The sequence below is a fragment of the Engystomops pustulosus genome, chromosome 1, assembly GCF_040894005.1.
Source record: "Engystomops pustulosus chromosome 1, aEngPut4.maternal, whole genome shotgun sequence".
In the NCBI taxonomy this organism is placed as follows: Eukaryota; Metazoa; Chordata; class Amphibia; order Anura; family Leptodactylidae; genus Engystomops; species Engystomops pustulosus.
This window is the reverse complement of record NC_092411.1, coordinates 291583683-291602761: the sequence shown is the minus strand read 5'-3', so window position 1 is coordinate 291602761 and position 19079 is coordinate 291583683.

Sequence of the window (19079 nt, the reverse complement as noted above, 5' to 3'; positions counted from 1 at the left end):
ATGAGGTGACAGACCCAAGCTGGGTTGATAGGCCGGGTGAACACAGTGCTTCTGAGACGGAGGCGAGTCCTATAGCAGAACAGGTTGGAAGAGGCAGTGGTGGGGCCAGACGGAGAGGCAGGGCAAGAGCTGGTGTATCAGCGACAAATGTTGCCCGTAGTCAAGCTCCCGTGGCAAGGGCTAGATTTTCAGAAGTCTGGAGGTTCTTTAAAGAAACACCGGATGACCGACGGACTGTGGTGTGCAACCTTTTCCAAACCAGGATGAGCAGGGGTTCCACCACTACTAGCTTAACTACCACCAGTATGCGCAGGCATATGAATGCTAAACACCCCACTCAATGGCACCAAGCCCGTTCACCTCCAGCCGGGCACACCACTGCTCCTTCCCCTGTGTCATCTGCTAGTCAGCCCCCTGCCCAGGACCACGGCCCAAACACCTCCCGTGCGAAAACCCCATCTTCGCCTCCACGATCCTCCACAGCATCCACCAGCGTTCAGCTCTCCATACCCCAGACGCTGGAGCGCAAAAGGAAGTATAGCGCAACCCACCCACACGCCCAAGCCGTCAACGTCCACATCTCCAAGTTGCTTAGCCTGGAGATGCTGCCCTATAGGCTGGTAGAGACCGAGGCCTTTCGAAACCTCATGGCGGCGGCCGCCCCTCGGTATTCGGTCCCCAGCCGCCACTACTTTTCCCGATGTGCCGTCTCAGCCCTGCACAAGCACGTGTCAGAGAACATCATCCGTGCCTTAAACAACGCCGTTTCTGACAAGGTCCACCTGACCACGGACACGTGGACGAGTGCTGCCGGGCAGGGCCACTATATATCGCTGACAGCACATTGGGTTAACTTGGTGGAGGCTGGGACCGAGTCTGACCCTGGGGCTGGTCATATAGTGCCGACGCCGAGGATTGCGGGGCCTACCTCGGTCCAGGTGTTTCAGGCCTACTATACCTCCTCCTCCTCCCACCCCTCCTCCACCTCCTCCTCCTCCGAATTACCATCCGTGGGCATGGCGCCATCAGTCGGTAGCTCTAGGCACAGCAGCAGTGCCGTCGCTAAGCGACAGCAGGCGGTGCTCAAACTGCTGAGCCTAGGCGATAAAAGGCACACCGCCAAAGAGCTATTACAGGGCATCACGGCACAGACTGATCTGTGGCTGGCACCGCTGAACCTGAAGCCAGGCATGGTTGTGTGTGACAACGGCCGTAACCTGGTGGCGGCTCTGCAACTCGGCAGACTGACACATGTGCCATGCCTGACCCATGTGTTAAATCTCATAGTTCAGCGTTTCCTCAAGAGATACCCCAATCTGTCTGATTTGCTCACGAAGGTGCGCCGCATCTGTGCGCATTTCAGGAAGTCCAGCACAGATGCTGCCACTCTCAGGGCAGCGCAGCGCCGCCTCCAACTGCCCGCTCACCGACTGTTGTGCGACGTGCCCACGAGGTGGAATTCAACATTAACCATGTTATCCAGAGTTTACCAGCAGCGCAGAGCGATTGTAGACTGCCAGATGTCAACTTCCACCAGAACTGGTAGTCAGGTCAGTCAGCTTCCTCAAGTCTACAATGAGGAGTGGACGTGGATGTCTGATATCTGTCAGGTGCTGAGTAACTTTGAGGAGTCAACACAGATGGTCAGTGGCGATGCCGCCATCATCAGCCTCACCATCCCGCTGCTTGGCCTGTTGAAAAACTCTCTGGTCAGCATGAAGTCGGAAGCTTTGCGCTCGTCACAAGAGACGGGGGAAGAAGATTCCCTTGTTGATAGCCAAAGCACCCTTAGGTCTGTTTCTCAGTGCATATCGGAGGAGGTGGAGGAGGATGAGGAGGAGAATGTTGGCGAGACAGAAGAGGGGACCATTGTTCAGTCCTTCACTGTTCAGCGTGTATGGGCAGAAGAAGAGGAGTTGGAGGAGGAGGAAATGGGCAGTCAGGCCAGTGAGGGGAGTGAATTCTTGCGCGTTGGGACTCTGGAGTATATGGCAGATTTCATGCTAGGCTGCCTATCCCGTGACCCTCGCGTTCAAAGAATTTATTCCAGCACCGATTACTGGGTATTCACTCTCCTGGACCCACGGTACAAGCAAAATCTTTCCACTCTCAACCCTGGAGAGGAAAGGAGTGTGAGAATGCATGAATACCAGCAGGCCCTGGTGCACAAGCTGAAACAGTATTTCCCTTCTGACAGCGCTAGCGGCAGAGGGCGTACTTTTGCGGGACAAGTAGCGAGGGAGAGTAGGCGAGCAGGCAGCTTGTCCAGCACTGGCAGGGGTAGGCTTTACAAGGCCTTTGCCAGTTTTATGTCACCCCAGCAAGACACTGTCACCTGTCCCCAGTCTCGGCAGAATAGGGCTGATCTTTACAGAAAGATGGCGAGGGAGTACGTAGCTGACCATACCATCGTCCTAAATGATCACACAGCTCCCTACAACTACTGGGTTTCAAAGCTGGACATGTGACACGAACTGGCGCTGTACGCCTTGGAGGTTCTTGCCTGCCCTGCCGCTAGCGTGTTGTCCGAGCGGGTTTTCAGTGCAGCTGGTGGCATCATCACCGATAAGCGTACACGCCTGTCGACTGACAGCGCTGACAGGCTGACGCTTATCAAGATGAATAAAGCCTGGATTTCTCCGGATTTTCATTCTCCACCAGGTGAAAGAAGCTCAACCTGAATGATGTATGCACTCCTCCTCCTCATTGTCCTCCTTCTCCTCCTCTTTGTACACTAAAGCAGAGGAAACTGGCTATTTTTTGCCAGGGCCAACTGGCTCTAGCTATAATACTCTATGTATTTAATTTTTCTGGAGGGCCACCTACCCGGTCCTCTGTTTTAAGCAATTTTTGGGAGTGCCACATACAGACACTCAATCTATTTAATTTTTCTGGAGGACCACCTACCTGCTCCTCTGGTTTGAAAACTTTTTTGGACTGCCACATACAGGCACTCAATTTATTTAATTTTTCTGGAGGACCACCTACCTGCTCCTCTGGTTTGAAAACTTTTTTGGACTGCCACATACAGGCACTATCCAAATTAAATTGTCTCCATAGCAGCCTCCACATGTCGTCTTTTTAGCTGGCTCCACACGTTGTCTCCATTGCTACCTCCACACGTCATCGCCAGAGCTGCCTCCAAAAGTCGTCCATATAGCTGCCTCCATACATGGTCTCCTTATCAAACGAACTGTGTCAGGCAGAATTTTGGGTTGTTTTCATGGCTTCCACATCAAACTTGTTAACTTTGTCGCCACCCTGCTGTGTGATCCACAAAATATACTGGCAAACTTTTATCATTTACCGATATTATTTCAGCGCTTTTTGCGCATCTGTTTACATTCCCCTCACCCGCCATATCCCAAACTTATAAGAACGCTACTACACTTGATCTTATACAAAAGGTTCTTAGAAGTGCTGTTTGGGGAGTAGCCTAGAGACAGGGGCTTGGATTGGCGAAAGCTCGCCTGGCAGCGGAGCGCCAGCTCCATCTCAAGATCCAACTAACATAGTTTTAACTGCATCACCTTTAATCTACTAATAGTTCACTGCCTCCATACATGGTCCCCTTATCAAACGAGCTGTGTCAGGCAGAATTTTGGTTTGTTTAATGGCTTCCACATCAAACTTGTTAACTTTGTCGCCACCCTGCTGTGTAATCCACAAAATATACTGGCAAACTTTTATCATTTACCAATATCATTTCAGCGCTTCTTGTGCCTCTGTTTACATTCCCCTCACCCGCCATATCCTAAACTTATAAGAATGCTACTACACTTGATCTTATACAAAAGGTTCTTAGAAGTGCTGTTTGGGGAGTAGCCTAGAGACAGGGGCTTGGATTGGCGAAAGCTCGCCTGGCAGCGGAGCGCCAGCTCCATCTCAAGATCCAACTAACCTAGTTTTAACTGCAGCACCTTTAATCTACTACTAGTTCACTGCCTCCATACATCGTCCCCTTATCAAACGAGCTGTGTCAGGCAGAATTTTCAGGTGTTTCACCAGATACATAATGGAACTCGGCCCATCTGTCTCCGCCATGCTGGAGACCTGAAGTTGCAATCATAGCAGCGCAATATGGATGCCCCATACTGTCGCTCTTAATCATGGAACCATTTCCGTAAAAACAATTAAAAATAGAACCACTATGCTGTTCCATTATTCCTAGGTGAAATATTCAAACGACCCGGCCTGCTTTGAAAATTATAATTTTTTCAAAGTAAACGCTTCTGGCCCCCAGGCCCATTTTGGGTGGGGAGGAGCCGAGAGACAGGGGCTTGGACAGGCGAAATCTCGCCTGGCAGTGGACCGCCAGCTCCATCCCAAGATTAGGCCTCAGAGGCATCCATGCATGCTGCCCCTGCTGTTTCCTGTCCATTTTGCCTCCACGATCCTCTACAGCGTCCACCAATGTCTCATTTCAACTCTCTATACCCCAGACGCTGGAGCACGAGAGGATATGCAGCACATCATCCCCTTATCAAACGAGCTGTGTCAGGCAGAATTTTCAGGTGTTTCACCAGATACATAGTGGAACTCGGCCCATCTGCAGCCGCCATGCTGGAGACCTGAAGTTGCAATCATAGCAGCGCAATATGAATGCCCCATACTGTCGCTTTTAATCATGGAAGTTGTCTCCATGGCTGCCTCCACATGTCGCCCCCTTATCAAAAGAGCTGTGTCAGGCTCATTTTTCGGGTGTTTCACCAGATACGTTATGGAACTTGGTCACTATGTCGCCACCATGCTGTGTTATCGACTAAATATACCGTCAACCTTTTGTTCACATAGAAAATCATTTCACCTCCTTTGGTGAAACCTGAGTCCATTTAGGGTATGTCGCCATGACACTCTCTAGCCTGCCGCTGCCTCTGCATTCCGTCCCTTATAGTGTCAGGGTCAATTATTGCATGTTTTAGATGCTATCTAGCTTCATTCTGTCACTCTGTCATGGCCATGCTGTTGCCCATAATTTTGGCATAATGGTGCATTTAAGCAGCCTCAAAGGCATCCATGCATGCTGCCCCTGCTGTTTCCTGTCCATTTCCGTGGTGTTTCCATCCTTTTCTGAGGTTCCCAGGTGTTTGGCCAAGCTTCCCTGTGCAGACCCTTGGTCCCCTTGAAAAATGCTTGAGTCTCCCATTGACTTCAATGGGGCTCGTTATTCGAGACGAGCACTCGAGCATCGGGAAAAGTTCGTCTCGAATAACGAGTACCCGAGCATTTTAGTGCTCGCTCATCTCTACTTGCAACATATTTCTGTCTGACTTTACATGTTAAATGTGGTGCACGGTCCTACTGAGCACCGGAACGCCCTTTACAATGCAGAAATTTATGTCACATGAAGAATAGTGTAACACAAATATGACCGAGTCCAACAGATGTTCTTTAGATGTTATTCATAAAAGCTTATCTCAATGTGTTTCTTTCTATATGGAGGTTGTAAATCATATGTGCATTGTGTACAGTGCTGGGCCTGCTTAATAAAGTCCTTGGGATATAAATAAATCCATCCTCACAAACCAGGAACATTACTCATAGATCAAGGCACTTTGACTGTGGTATCTTATATTTGTTGTCTATGGCCTCCTTTCTTCTAAAGTCAACTTTTTAAAATTGCGCTAATGAGCCAGAGCTCCAGGAAGTGATACCAGAGGCACTCCATGCTCTGTCTCCACAAACTTTTGCACTGTCTCACCCTTCCCTCTGCTCTCTCCGCACTTCTCCCTTTCACTAGGTGCTGCTGCCATGAGAATATAGCAGAGAAAGGGAGTGGGAGGGGGGGGGGTGATATAGTGCAACAGCCTGTGAAAACAGAGAACAGAGGGGCTCTGGCAACACCCCCTGGAGCCCATCTGGTTTGTTAGCATAATTGTAAACCATTATTTTAGAAGGAAGGAAGCCTTGGATAACAAATATAAAAAGCAATGCCCTGGTTTATCATGCTGGATGTTAGAAGGGTAAATCCATTTATTACTGTTAAACAATAACATTGGTGATTGGTAGAGATGAGCGAGTATACTCGTCCAAGCTTGATGGTCGATCGAGTATTAGCATACTCGAAACGGCTCATTGCTCGATTGAGTATCTTGCCTGCTCGAGATCGAGCATTTAATTAGGTAAAAACTGTTAAAAAAAAGTGAATTAGAACATATTGCAGATGTTGCCGAACATCAACTAAATATCTGCAATGTGTTCTTCAGTGAAGAACATCTTGCTAAACATTGGGGGTCATTTACTAAGGGCCCGATTCGCATTTTCCCGACGTGTTACCCGAATATTTCCGATTTGCGTCGATTTCCCCTGAATTGCCCCGGGTCTTTGGCGCCCGCGATCGGATTGTGGCGCATCGGCGCCGGCATGCGCGGGACGGAAATCGGGGGGCGTGACCGAACGAAAACCCGACGTATTGGGAAAAACCGCCACATTTAAAAACGGAAAATATGTCGCTTGGGACGCGCTTACCTTCACTTGGTCTGGCTCTGTGAATTTCAGGGCATCCGGATGCTTTTCAGCGCAGCAGCGCCACCTGGTGGACGGCGGAGGAACTACCTTAATAAATCCCGGCCGGACCCGAGTCCAGCGCAGAGAACGCGCCGCTGGATCGCGAATGGACCGGGTAAGTAAATCTGCCCCATTGTGTTAAACATCTGCAATGTGTTCTTCACTGAAGAACACATCGCAGATGTTTAGCTGATGTTCGGAAACATCTGCAATGTGTTCTTCAGTGAAGAACATCTTGTTAAACATTGGGGCAGATTTACTTACCCATTCGCGATCCAGCGGCGCCTTCTCTGCGGTCGATTCGGGTCTGGCCGGGATTCACTAAGGCAGTTCCTCCGCCGTCCACCAGGTGGCACTGCTGCGCTTAAGAGCATCGGAACGCACTGAAATACACCGAGGCCGGCTGAGTGCAGGTAAGTGCAAGCTTCGCGACACATTTTCCGTTTTTAAATGCAGCGGTTTTTCCGAATAAGTCGGGTTTTCGATCGGTCACGCCCCCGATTTCCGTCACGTGCATGCCAGCGCCGATGCGCCACAATCCGATCGCGTGCGCCAAAATCCCGGGGCAATACAGGGCAAATCGGCGCAAATCGGAAATATTCCGGTAACACGTCGGGAAAACGCGAATTGGGCCCTTAGTAAATGACCCCCATCGTTTTTTTAGGGTTTGTGGCCCCGATGTTTGTCTAGGCCCCAAACTGCCACCGTTTGTGGTGTGTTTTATCTCTAGTGCTATATGTTCTCTAATGTCTCAATCTCTAGTTTATTCTACAACACTCAATCCGAAATCTAGTTCTTAACATCAAAGAAAACCAAAATAAAATACAATTGTGATTTGTGACAGTAATTTTTTGAAAATATTGTTCTTACTCTGTCATTCTTCCATGTCAGGTTACGTTGGATGATATTGAACACTTTGTCTTCTTGAATTGATTCATTGTAGGTGAGCAGTTTCTCAAACCTAAAATACTCATTATTGTCACTTTCTTTGTAATAGACAAAATTCCATAAGACACATTCCATAGGCACTTCACCTCTAGCATTGAAGGCAACAATGTCTCCTGTGGGATCTGTGTACTTGACTTTCCTTAGATACTTATGAATCTGTGTAATACAATAAAAATGTGGAGGGAAATTGTCATTATTATTACAGAGATTTAATCACAATAGAAATGTTTGGATTTTTATCTTTAACTAATCGCCACGGTAGACAATGCGTTGCAGGCCCTAAACTCATCCACAACCCCTGCCACCTACCTAATAAGTCTCGCAAACCATAATGGTCAAGTACTTCTGGTCAACAATTTCTACCCTGAATGGGTGCACAGCAGTGGCGTAGCTACCGGGGGGCTTGGGGAGCAGTTGCTCTGGGCCCATTGACTTTATGAGGCCCATCATACGATTATTGCCTTACTTAGAATACTTCCAGGACATGCCCATCTGACCTATGAGTGCTGCTAGCAGGTCCTGGGCTCAGGGCCGGCTCAAGGTTTTAGAGGGCCCCTGCGCGACAGAGCCCCTTTATAGGCCGCTCTCCAGTAGTCACACTGCCCCCCCTCCCCCGCGTGGACACACTGCCCCCCCATCCCTGTGTACACATTCCTCCCCCCTCCTGTATACACTCTGCCCCCCCTCCACCTGTATACACACTGCCCCCTGTAAGTAATGTGCCCCACACAGCCCCCCCAGTAAGTAATGTCCCCAAACAGTCCCCCCAGTAAGTAATGTGCCCACACAGCCCCCTAATAAGTAATATGCCCACACAGCCCCCCAGTAAGTAATGTGCCCACACAGCCCCCCAGTAAGTAATGTGCCCCAAACAGCCCCCCAGTAAGTAATGTCCCCACACAGCCCCTCAGTCAGTAATGTGCCCACACAGCCCCCCAGTAAGTAATGTGCCCCAAACAGCCCCCCAGTAAGAAATGCGCCCACACACAGCCCCCCCAGTAAGTAATGTGCCCACACAGCCCCCCAGTAAGTAATGTGCCCCAAACAGCCCCCCAGTAACTAATGTGCCCACACAACCCCCCAGTAAGTAATGTGCCCACACAGCCCCCCAGTAAGTAATGTCCCCACAAAGCCCCTCAGTAAGTAATGTCCGCACACAGCCCCTCAGTCAGTAATGTCCCCACACAGCCCCCCAGTAAGTAATGTCCCCACACAACCCCCCCAGTAAGTATTGTCTCCACACAGCCCCCCAGTAAGTAATGTGCCCACACAGCCCCCCAGTAAGTAATGTCGCCACACAGCCCCTCAGTCAGTAATGTCCCCACACAGCCCCGAGAAAGTATTATACCAACACAGCCCGCTCAGTAAGTATTGTCCCCACACAGCCCCCCCCCAGTAAGTAATGTGCCCCACACAGCCCCCCAGTAAGTAATGTGCCCACACAGCCCCCAGTAAGTAAAGTGCCCACACAGCCCCCCAGTAAGTAATGTTCCCACACAGCCCCCCAGTACGTAATGTCCCCACACAGTCCCCCCAGTAAGTATTGTCCCCACACAGCCCCCCAGTAAGTATTGTCCCCACACAGCCCCCCAGTAAGTAATGTCCCCACACAACCCCCCCCAGTAAGTATTGTCTCCACACAGCCCCCCAGTAAGTAATGTGCCCACACAGCCCCCCAGTAAGTATTGTCCCCACACAGCCCCCCAGTAAGTAATGTGCCCACACAGCCCCCCAGTAAGTAATGTGCCCACACAGCCCCCCAGTAAGTAATGTGCCCACACAGCCCCCCAGTAAGTAATGTCGCCACACAGCCCCTCAGTCAGTAATGTCCCCACACAGCCCCGAGTAAGTATTATTCCAACACAGCCCGCTCAGTAAGTATTGTCCCCACAAAGCCCCCCCAGTAAGTAATGTGTCCCACACAGCCCCCCAGTAAGTAATGTGCCCACACAGCCCCCAGTAAGTAAAGTGCCCACACAGCCCCCCAGTAAGTAATGCTCCCACACAGCCCCCCAGTACGTAATGTCCCCACACAGTCCCCCCAGTAAGTATTGTCCCCACACAGCCCCCCGATAAGTATTGTCCTCACACAGCCCCCCAGTAAGTAATGTCCCCACACAACCCCCCCAGTAAGTATTGTCTCCACACAGCCCCCCAGTAAGTAATGTGCCCACACAGCCCCCCAGCAAGTATTGTCCCCACACAGCCCCCCAGTAAGTAATGTCCCCACACAACCCCCCCAGTATGTATTGACTGCACACAGCCCCCCAGTAAGTAATGTGCCCAAACAGCCCCCCAGGAAGTAATGTCGCCACACAGCCCCTCAGTCAATAATGTGCCCACACAGCCCCTCAGGCAGTAATGTGCCCACACAGCCCCCCCCCCCCGTAAGTAATGTCCTCACACAGCCCCCAGTAATTAATGTGCCCCACACAGCCCCCAGTAACTAATGTTCCCACACAGCCCCCCAGTAAGTAATGTGCCCCACACAGCCCCCCAGTAAGTAATGTGCCCACACAGCCCCCAGCAAGTATTGTTCCCACAGAGTACCCCCAGTAGGTAATGTGCCCACACAACCCCCAGTAAATAATGTGCCCACACAGCCCCCAGTAAGTAATGTGCCCACACAGCCCCCCAGTAGGTAATGTGCACACAGCCCCCAGTAAGTATTGCCCCCACACAGCCCCCATGTAAGTAATGTCCGCACACAGCCCACCAGTAAGTAATGTCCCCCCTCAGCCCCTCAGTCAGTAATGTGCCCACACAGCCCCCCAGTAAGTAATGTCCCCCCTCAGCCCCTCAGTCAGTAATGTGCCCACACAGCCCCCAAGTAAGTAATGTGCCCACTCATCCCTCCAGTAAGTAATGAGCCCACACAGCCCCCCAGTAAGCAATGTGCCACACAGCCCCCCAGTAAGTAATGACCCCCACACAGCCCCCCAGTAAAAAATGTGCCCACACACAGCCCCCCAGTAAGAAATGTTCCCACACACAGCCCCCTAGTAAGTATTGTCCCCACACAGCCCCCCAGTAAGTAATGTGCCATCACAGCCCCCCAGTAAGTAATGTCCCCCCACAGCGCCTCAGTCAGTAATGTGCCTACACAGCCCCCAAGTAATAATGTCCCCACACAACCCCCCCCAGTAAGTATTGTCTCCACACAGCCCCCCAGTAAGTAATGTGCCCACACAGCCCCCCAGCAAGTATTGTCCCCACACAGCCCCCCAGTAAGTAATGTCCCCACACAACCCCCCCAGTATGTATTGACTGCACACAGCCCCCCAGTAAGTAATGTGCCCAAACAGCCCCCCAGGAAGTAATGTCGCCACACAGCCCCTCAGTCAATAATGTGCCCACACAGCCCCTCAGGCAGTAATGTGCCCACACAGCCCCCCCCCCCCCCCGTAAGTAATGTCCTCACACAGCCCCCCAGGAAGTAATGTCGCCACACAGCCCCTCAGTCAATAATGTGCCCACACAGCCCCTCAGGCAGTAATGTGCCCACACAGCCCCCCCCCGTAAGTAATGTCCTCACACAGCCCCCAGTAATTAATGTGCCCCAAACAGCCCCCAGTAACTAATGTTCCCACACAGCCCCCCAGTAAGTAATGTGCCCCACACAGCCCCCCAGTAAATAATGTGCCCACACAGCCCCCAGTAAGTAATGTGCCCACACAGCCCCCCAGTAGGTAATGTGCACACACAGCTCCCAGTAAGTATTGTCCCCACACAGCCCCCAAGTAAGTAATGTCCGCACACAGCCCACCAGTAAGTAATGTCCCCCCTCAGCCCCTCAGTCAGTAATGTGCCCACACAGCCCCCCAGTAAGTAATGTCCCCCCTCAGCCCCTCAGTCAGTAATGTGCCCACACAGCCCCCCAGTAAGTAATGTGCCCACTCATCCCTCCAGTAAGTAATGAGCCCACACAGCCCCCCAGTGAGCAATGTGCCACGCAGCCCCCCAGTAAGTAATGACCCCCACACAGCCCCCCAGTAAAAAATGTGCCCACACAAAGCCCCCCAGTAAGAAATGTTCCCACACACAGCCCCCTAGTAAGTATTGTCCCCACACAGCCCCCCAGTAAGTAATGTGCCATCACAGCCCCCCAGTAAGTAATGTCCCCCCACAGCCCCTCAGTCAGTAATGTGCCTACACAGCCCCCAAGTAATAATGTCCCCCCACAGCCCCTCAGTCAGTAATGTGCCTACACAGCCCCTCAGTTAGTAATGTGCCTACACAGACCCCAGTAATTACTGTGCCCACACAGCCGCCCCCCAGTAAGTAATGTCCTCACACAGCCCCCAGTAAGTAATGTGCCCCACACAACCCCCCCAGAAACTAATGTTCCCACACAGCCACCCAGTAAGTAATGTGCCCACACAGACCCCAGTAATTACTGTGCCCACACAGCCCCCCCCCAGTAAGTAATGTCCTCACACAGCCCCCAGTAAGTAATGTGCCCCACACAACGCCCCAGTAACTAATGTTCCCACACAGCCCCCAGTAAGTAATGTGCCCACACAGCCCTCCAGTAAGTAATGAGCCCACACAGCCCCCCAGTAAGCAATGTCCCCACACAGCCCCCAGTAAGAAATGACCCCCACACAGCCCTCCAGTAAGTAATGTGCCCCACACAGCCCCCCAGTAAGTAATGTGCCCCACACAGCCCCCCAGTAAGTAATGTGCCCCACACAGCCCCCTAGTAAGTAATGTGCTCCACACAGCCCCCCCCGTAATTAATGTCCCCCCACAGCCCCTCAGTCAGTAATGTGCCTACACAGCCCCCAAGTAATAATGTCCCTCCACAGCCCCTCAGTCAGTAATGTGCCTACACAGCCCCTCAGTCAGTAATGTGCCAACACAGACCCCCGTAATTACTGTGCCCACACAGCCCCCCCAGTAAGTAATGTCCTCACACAGCCCCCAGTAAGTAATGTGCCCCACACAACCCCCCCAGTAACTAATGTTCCCACACAGCCACCCAGTAAGTAATGTGCCCACACAGCCCTCCAGTAAGTAATGAGCCCACACAGCCCCCCAGTAAGCAATGTGCCCACACAGCCCCCCAGTAAGAAATGACCCCCACACAGCCCCCCAGTAAGTAATGTGCCCCACCCAGCCCCCCAGTAAGTAATGTGCCCCACACAGCCCCCCAGTAAGTAATGTGCCCCACACAGCCCCCTAGTAAGTAATGTGCTCCACACAGCCCCCCAGTAAGTAATGTCCCCACACAGCCCTCCCAGTAAGTATTATTCCAACACAGCCCCCTCAGTAAGTAATGTCCCCAAACAGCCCCACCCAAGTTAAGTAATGTCCCCACACAGCCCCCCAGTAAGTATTGTGCCCCACACAGCCTTCCAGTAACTAATGTTCCCACACAGCCCCCCAGTAAGTAATGTGCCCACACATCCCTCCAGTAAGTAATGAGCCCACACAGCCCCCCAATAAGCAATGTGCCCACACAGCACCCAGTAAGTAATGTCACCACACAGCCCCACAGTAAAAAATATCCCCACACAGCCCCCCCAGTAAGTAATATTCCAACACAGACCCCTCAGTAAGTAATGTCCCCACACAGCCCCCCAGTAAGTAATGTGCCCAAACAGCCCCACAGTAAGTAATGACCCCCACACAGCCCCCCAGTATGTAATGACCCCCACACAGCCCCCCAGTCAAAAATGTGCCCCACACATCCCCAAGTAAGTAATGTGCCCACACAGCCCCCTACCCCCAGTAAGTGATGTGCCCACACAGCCCTCCAGTAAGTAATGTGCCCACACAGCCCTCCAGTAAGTAATGAGCCCACACAGCCCCCCAGTAAGCAATGTGCCCACACAGCCCCCCAGTAAGTAATGTGCCCACACAGCCCCCCAGTAAGTAATGTCCCCACACTGCCCCTCAGTCAGTAATGTGCCCACACAGCCCCCCAGTAAGTAATGTGCCCACACAGCTCCTCAGTCATTAATGTGCCCACACAGCCCCCACCCTCAGTAAGTAATGTCCTCACGCAGCCCCCAGTAAGTAATGTACCCCACACAGCCCCCCAGTAACTAATGCTCCCACACAGCCCCCCAGTAAGTAATGTGCCCCGCACAGCCCCCCAGTGAGTAATGTGCCCAAACAGCCCCCAGTAAGTAATGTGCCCACACAGCCCCCAGTAGGTAATGTGCCCACAAAGCCCCCAGTAAGTATTGTGCCCCACACAGCCCCCCAGTAACTAATGCTCCCACACAGCCCCCCAGTAAGTAATGTCCGCACACAGCCCCCCAGTAAGTAGTGTGCCAAAACAGCACCCCAGTAAGTAATGTCCCCACACAGCCACCCAGTAAGTAATGCCCCCCTACAGCCGCTCAGTCATTAATGTGCCCACACAGCCCCCCAGTCAGTAATGTGCCCACACATCCCCCCAGTAAGTAATGTGCCCACACAGACCCCTCAGTAAGTAATTTCCCTACACAGCCCCCCAGTAAGTAATGTGCTCAAACAGCCCCACAGTAAGTAATGACCCCCACACAGCCCCCCAGTATGTAATGACCCCCACACAGCCCCCCTGTCAAAAATTTGCCCCACACATCCCCCAGTAAGTAATGTGCCCACACAGCCCCCTACCCCCAGTAAGAAATGTCCTCACACAGCCCCCAGTAACTAATGTTCCCACACAGCCCCTCCCCAGTAAGTGATGTGCCCACACAGCCCTCCAGTAAGTAATGAGCCCACACAGCCCCCCAGTAAGCAATGTGCCCACACAGCCCCCCAGTAAGTAATGTGCCCACACAGCCCCCCAGTAAGTAATGTCCCCACACTGCCCCTCAGTCAGTAATGTGCCCACACAGCCCTCCAGTAAGTAATGTGCCCACACAGCTCCTCAGTCAGCAATGTGCCCACACAGCCCCCACCCCCAGTAAGTAATGTCCTCACGCAGCCCCCAGTAAGTAATGTGCCCCACACAGCCCCCCAGTAACTAATGCTCCCACACAGCCCCCCAGTAAGTAATGTGCCCCGCACAGCCCCCCAGTAAGTAATGTGCCCAAACAGCCCCCAGTAAGTAATGTGCCCACACAGCCCCCAGTAGGTAATGTGCCCACAAAGCCCCCAGTAAGTATTGTGCCCACACAGCCCCCCAGTAAGTAATGTCCGCACAAAGCCCCCCAGTAAGTAATGTGCCAACACAGCACCCCAGTAAGTAATGTCCCCACACAGCCACCCAGTAAGTAATGCCCCCCTACAGCCCCTCAGTCATTAATGTGCCCACACAGCCCCCCAGTCAGTAATGTGCCCACACAGCCCCCCAGTAAGTAATGTGCCCACACAGCCCCCAGTAAATAATGTGCCCCACACAGCCCCCCAGTAAGTAATGTGCCCTCACAGCCCCCCCAGTAAGTAATGTTCCCACACACAGCCCCCCAGTAATTATTGTCCCAACACCGCCCCCCAGTAAGTAATGTGCCCACACAGCCCCCCAGTAAGTAATGTCCCCCCACAGCCTCTCAGTCAGTAATGTGGCCACACAGCCTCCAAGTAAGTAATGTGCCCACACAGCCCCTCAGTCAGTAATGTGCCCACACAGACCCCAGTAACTACTGTGCCCACACAGCCCCCCCAGTAAGTAATGTCCTCTCACAAAGCCCCCAGTAAGTAATGTGCCCCTCACAGCCCCCCAGTAACTAATGTTCCCACACAGCCCCCCAGTAAGTAATGTGCCCACACAGCCCTCTAGTAAGTAATGAGCCCACACAGCCCCCCAGTAAGCAATGTGCCCACACAGCCCCCCAGTGAGTAATGACCCCCACATAGCCCCCCAGTAATAAATGTGCCCCACACAGCCCCTTAGTGAGTAATGTGCCCACACAGCCCCCCCAGTAAGTAATGTTCCCACACACAGCCCCCCAGTAATTATTGTCCCCACACCGCCCCCAGTAAGTAATGTGCCCACACAGCCCCCCAGTAAGTAATGTCCCCCCACAGCCTCTCAGCCAGTAATGTGCCCACACAGCCCCCCAGTAAAAAATGTGCCCACACACAGCCCCCCAGTAAGTAATGTTCCCACACAGCCCCCCAGTAAGTAATGTGCCCACACAGCCCTCCAGTAAGTAATGAGCCCACCAAGCCCCCAAGTAAGCAATGTGCCCACACAGCCCCCCAGTAAGTAATGACCCCCACACAGCCCCCCAGTAAAAAATGTGCCCACACACAGCCCCCCAGTAAGTAATGTTCCCACACACAGCCCCCTAGTAAGTATTGTCCCCACACAGCCCCCCAGTAAGTAATGTGCCATCACAGCCCCCCAGTAAGTAATGTCCCCCCACAGCCCCTCAGTCAGTAATGTGCCTACACAGCCCCCAAGTAATAATGTCCCCCCACAGCCCCTCAGTCAGTAATGTGCCTACACAGCCCCTCAGTCAGTAATGTGCCTACACAGACCCCAGTAATTACTGTGCCCACACAGCCCCCCCCCCCCAGTAAGTAATGTCCTCACACAGCCCCCAGTAAGTAATGTGCCCCACACAACCCCCCCAGAAACTAATGTTCCCACACAGCCACCCAGTAAGTAATGTGCCCACACAGACCCCAGTAATTACTGTGCCCACACAGACCCCCCCCCCCAGTAACTAATGTTCCCACACAGCCCCCCAGTAAGTAATGTGCCCACACAGCCCCCAGTAACTAATTTTCCCACACAGCCCCCCAGTAAGTAATTTGCCCACACAGCCCTCCACTAAGAAATGTGCCCACACAGCCTCCCAGTAAGCAATGTGCCCACACAGCTCCCCAGTAAGTAATGTTCCCACACACAACCCCCCCAGTAAGTATTGTCCCCACACAGCCCACAAGTAAGTAATGTGCCCACACAGCCCCCCAGTAAGTAATGTGCCCACACAGCCCCTCAGTCAGTAATGTGCCCACACAGACCCCAGTAAGTACTGTGCCCACAAAGCCCCCCCCCAGTAAGTAATATTCCAACACAGCTCCCTCAGTAAGTAATGTCCCTACACAGCCCCCCCCCCCAAGTAAGTAATGTGCACCACACAGCCCCCCAGTAAATACTGTGCCCACACAGCCTCCTAGTAAGTAATGTGCCCACACAGCCCTCCAGTAAGTAATGTCCCCACACAGTCCCCCAATAAGTAATGTCCCCCACACAGCCCCCCAGTAAGTAAAATCCGGGGCTCTTTTGACCTAGTGAGGCCCCTGGTACAATTGGGCCCCTCCAGTAACCTGGGGCCCCGGCACTTGCCCGGGTTAGCCGGGTGCTGGCGCCAGGCCTGCCTGGGCTTACCGCTCCAGGTAAGCGGGTAGCAAGAGACTCAAGAGGCGTGACACAATGACGCTGTGAAAAGTGCATAGCTCACAGTGCATACATGGTTCGTCTGCCTCGGCCCAGAATCTGCCATCTGCTAACAATGGTCAATGGTTTAAACAGGTCACTGAGCAAGGAATTGGTGTCCATAGGCCAGGTCTTACTCGGAAGGAGGTGGGTAATAAAACAAGTATGTGACGCAATGACGCTCTGCAGAAAAGCAGTTCAAAGCGTTAAGCGTTAAGCATGGTTGGTAGCTAGTTAGATTATTAAGTTTTCATCTCCTTGGTTTCTCTATTTGTCCCCTTGTTAAATGTCATGAAACCAATCAAACAAAACATATTTACATATGGGGAAGAAGGGGTTGGCTTTGGGTGCTGGTAGAGTAGGCACTGGAAGCATCTGCTGCAAACACTGACACGATAAGTGGTCAAAAACACCTGCAGTGCTGCCTCCAGCACCCATGGTCTGTATGTATACAGAGATGGATCAGTGACATCTCCACCACAGCGCTCCCTGTGCAGCCTCTGCCTGCAGCGTGTGTAAGTGTTACACTGACCACAGCCAGGATCTGCAGCAATGCCCCCATCACTCCCCGGTCTGTATGTATACAGAGATACAGCAGTGATGTCACCACCACAGTGCTCCCTGTGCAGCCTCTGCCTGCATCCTGTGTAAGTGTTACACTGACCACAGCCAGGTCGCTCAGCTCGCTCAGTTTTGGCTTGTGATTCTAAGTGGCTAGTGAACTTAAGTGAGTTGAAAAAAGCAGAGTTTGAAAAAGAGAAGTCCACAGAACTGTAAGTAACCTACATTTTATATCTCTTGATTTATATACTCATCACAGTTTTGTTACTAGGATATGGATAGCAAGATTGGTGGTATACTCCAGTGCACACTCTGCCGCATGTATACACTGCTGGAGCAAGAGTTCCAGGGTGAATACCGCTGTGACAGATGTGCCCATGTTTTTCTACTGGAAGCTCGTGTTAAAGATCTGGAGGAAGATATTGCACGGCTGCGAGCAATTGACAATCTTGAGAGGAGTATGCTTCTCACTGAGCAAGCAATAAGCGGGATAGAAGTGGAGGGTGGAGAGGAAAGCCAGCAGGGCCAGGTGGGTAGCTGGGTTACTGTAAATAGAGGGGGTAGAAAGGGGTCCAAGAAAAGGAAGGCCAACTCTGACTCTGAACATCCAAGCAAAATTGCAAAATTGTGCAATGATGTAAGGACGTCAGTGTCAGAAATGGCAGCCCTAGCGGATCCTGCTCTCCCTAACAGCCGGGGGAGCAGACCAGCTAGTAGTATGGTGGATGGGAGTGCAGGTAAGCCAAGGCAGCTAGTGGTTGTAGGGGACTCTATAATTAGGAAGACAGATAGAATAATTTGTCGCCAAGACCGCCTCAATCGAACGGTTTGCTGTATCCCTGGTGCCAGGGTTTGGCATGTGGTGGAAAGGGTGGATAAATTACTGGGAGGGGCTGGGGATGACCCAGCTGTCGTGGTCCATGTTGGTACCAATGACAGAATAGATGGTAGGTGGAGGAGCCTGAAGAATAATTTTAAAGAACTATGTTCAAAGCTTAAGGAAAGGACCTCCAAGGTAGTATTCTCCGGAATCCTACCTGTGCCATGCGCTACACAGAGCAGACAGCGGGAGCTCAGGGAGTTAAATGCATGGCTCAGATCCTGGTGTAGAGCAGAGGGATTTGGGTTCCTAGAGCACTGGGCTGACTTTTCATTGGGGTACAAGCTGTTTACCGCGGATAACTTGCACCTAAATGGAAGGGGGGCTGCTGTGCTGGGGAGAAGATCCTAGCAGGGGTGGCAGAGTATTTAAACTAGGATCGGGGGAGGAGGAAAAGGAAGACACTGAAGGAGTAGACAGGTCAGAGAGGGGGCAGGTTATGTTGGTGGGTGGTGAGGTGGGCGGTGTATGTGGGACCAAGGCAGTGGATAAGGAGATCCACAAGTTGCAGAACAGTGGTGAGGATATATGTGCCAGTAAAATTACTTTAAATCAGATAAATAACTGTGGAAAATTAAATTGTATGTTCACAAATGCCAGAAGTATCATAGGCAAACTGGGCGAGCTTGAGGCTCTGATATTAGAGGAACAGTTAGATGTTGTTGGTGTAACAGAGACATGGCTCGATGCATCGCATGCTTGGGGTGTTAATATTCAAGGTTTTACACTCTTTCGGAAAGACAGGGCAAATAGGAGGGGAGGTGGTGTATGTGTATATGTAATAGGAGGGGAGGTGGTGTATGTGTATATATGTTATAGGAGAGGAGGTGGTGTATGTGTATATATGTAATAGGAGAG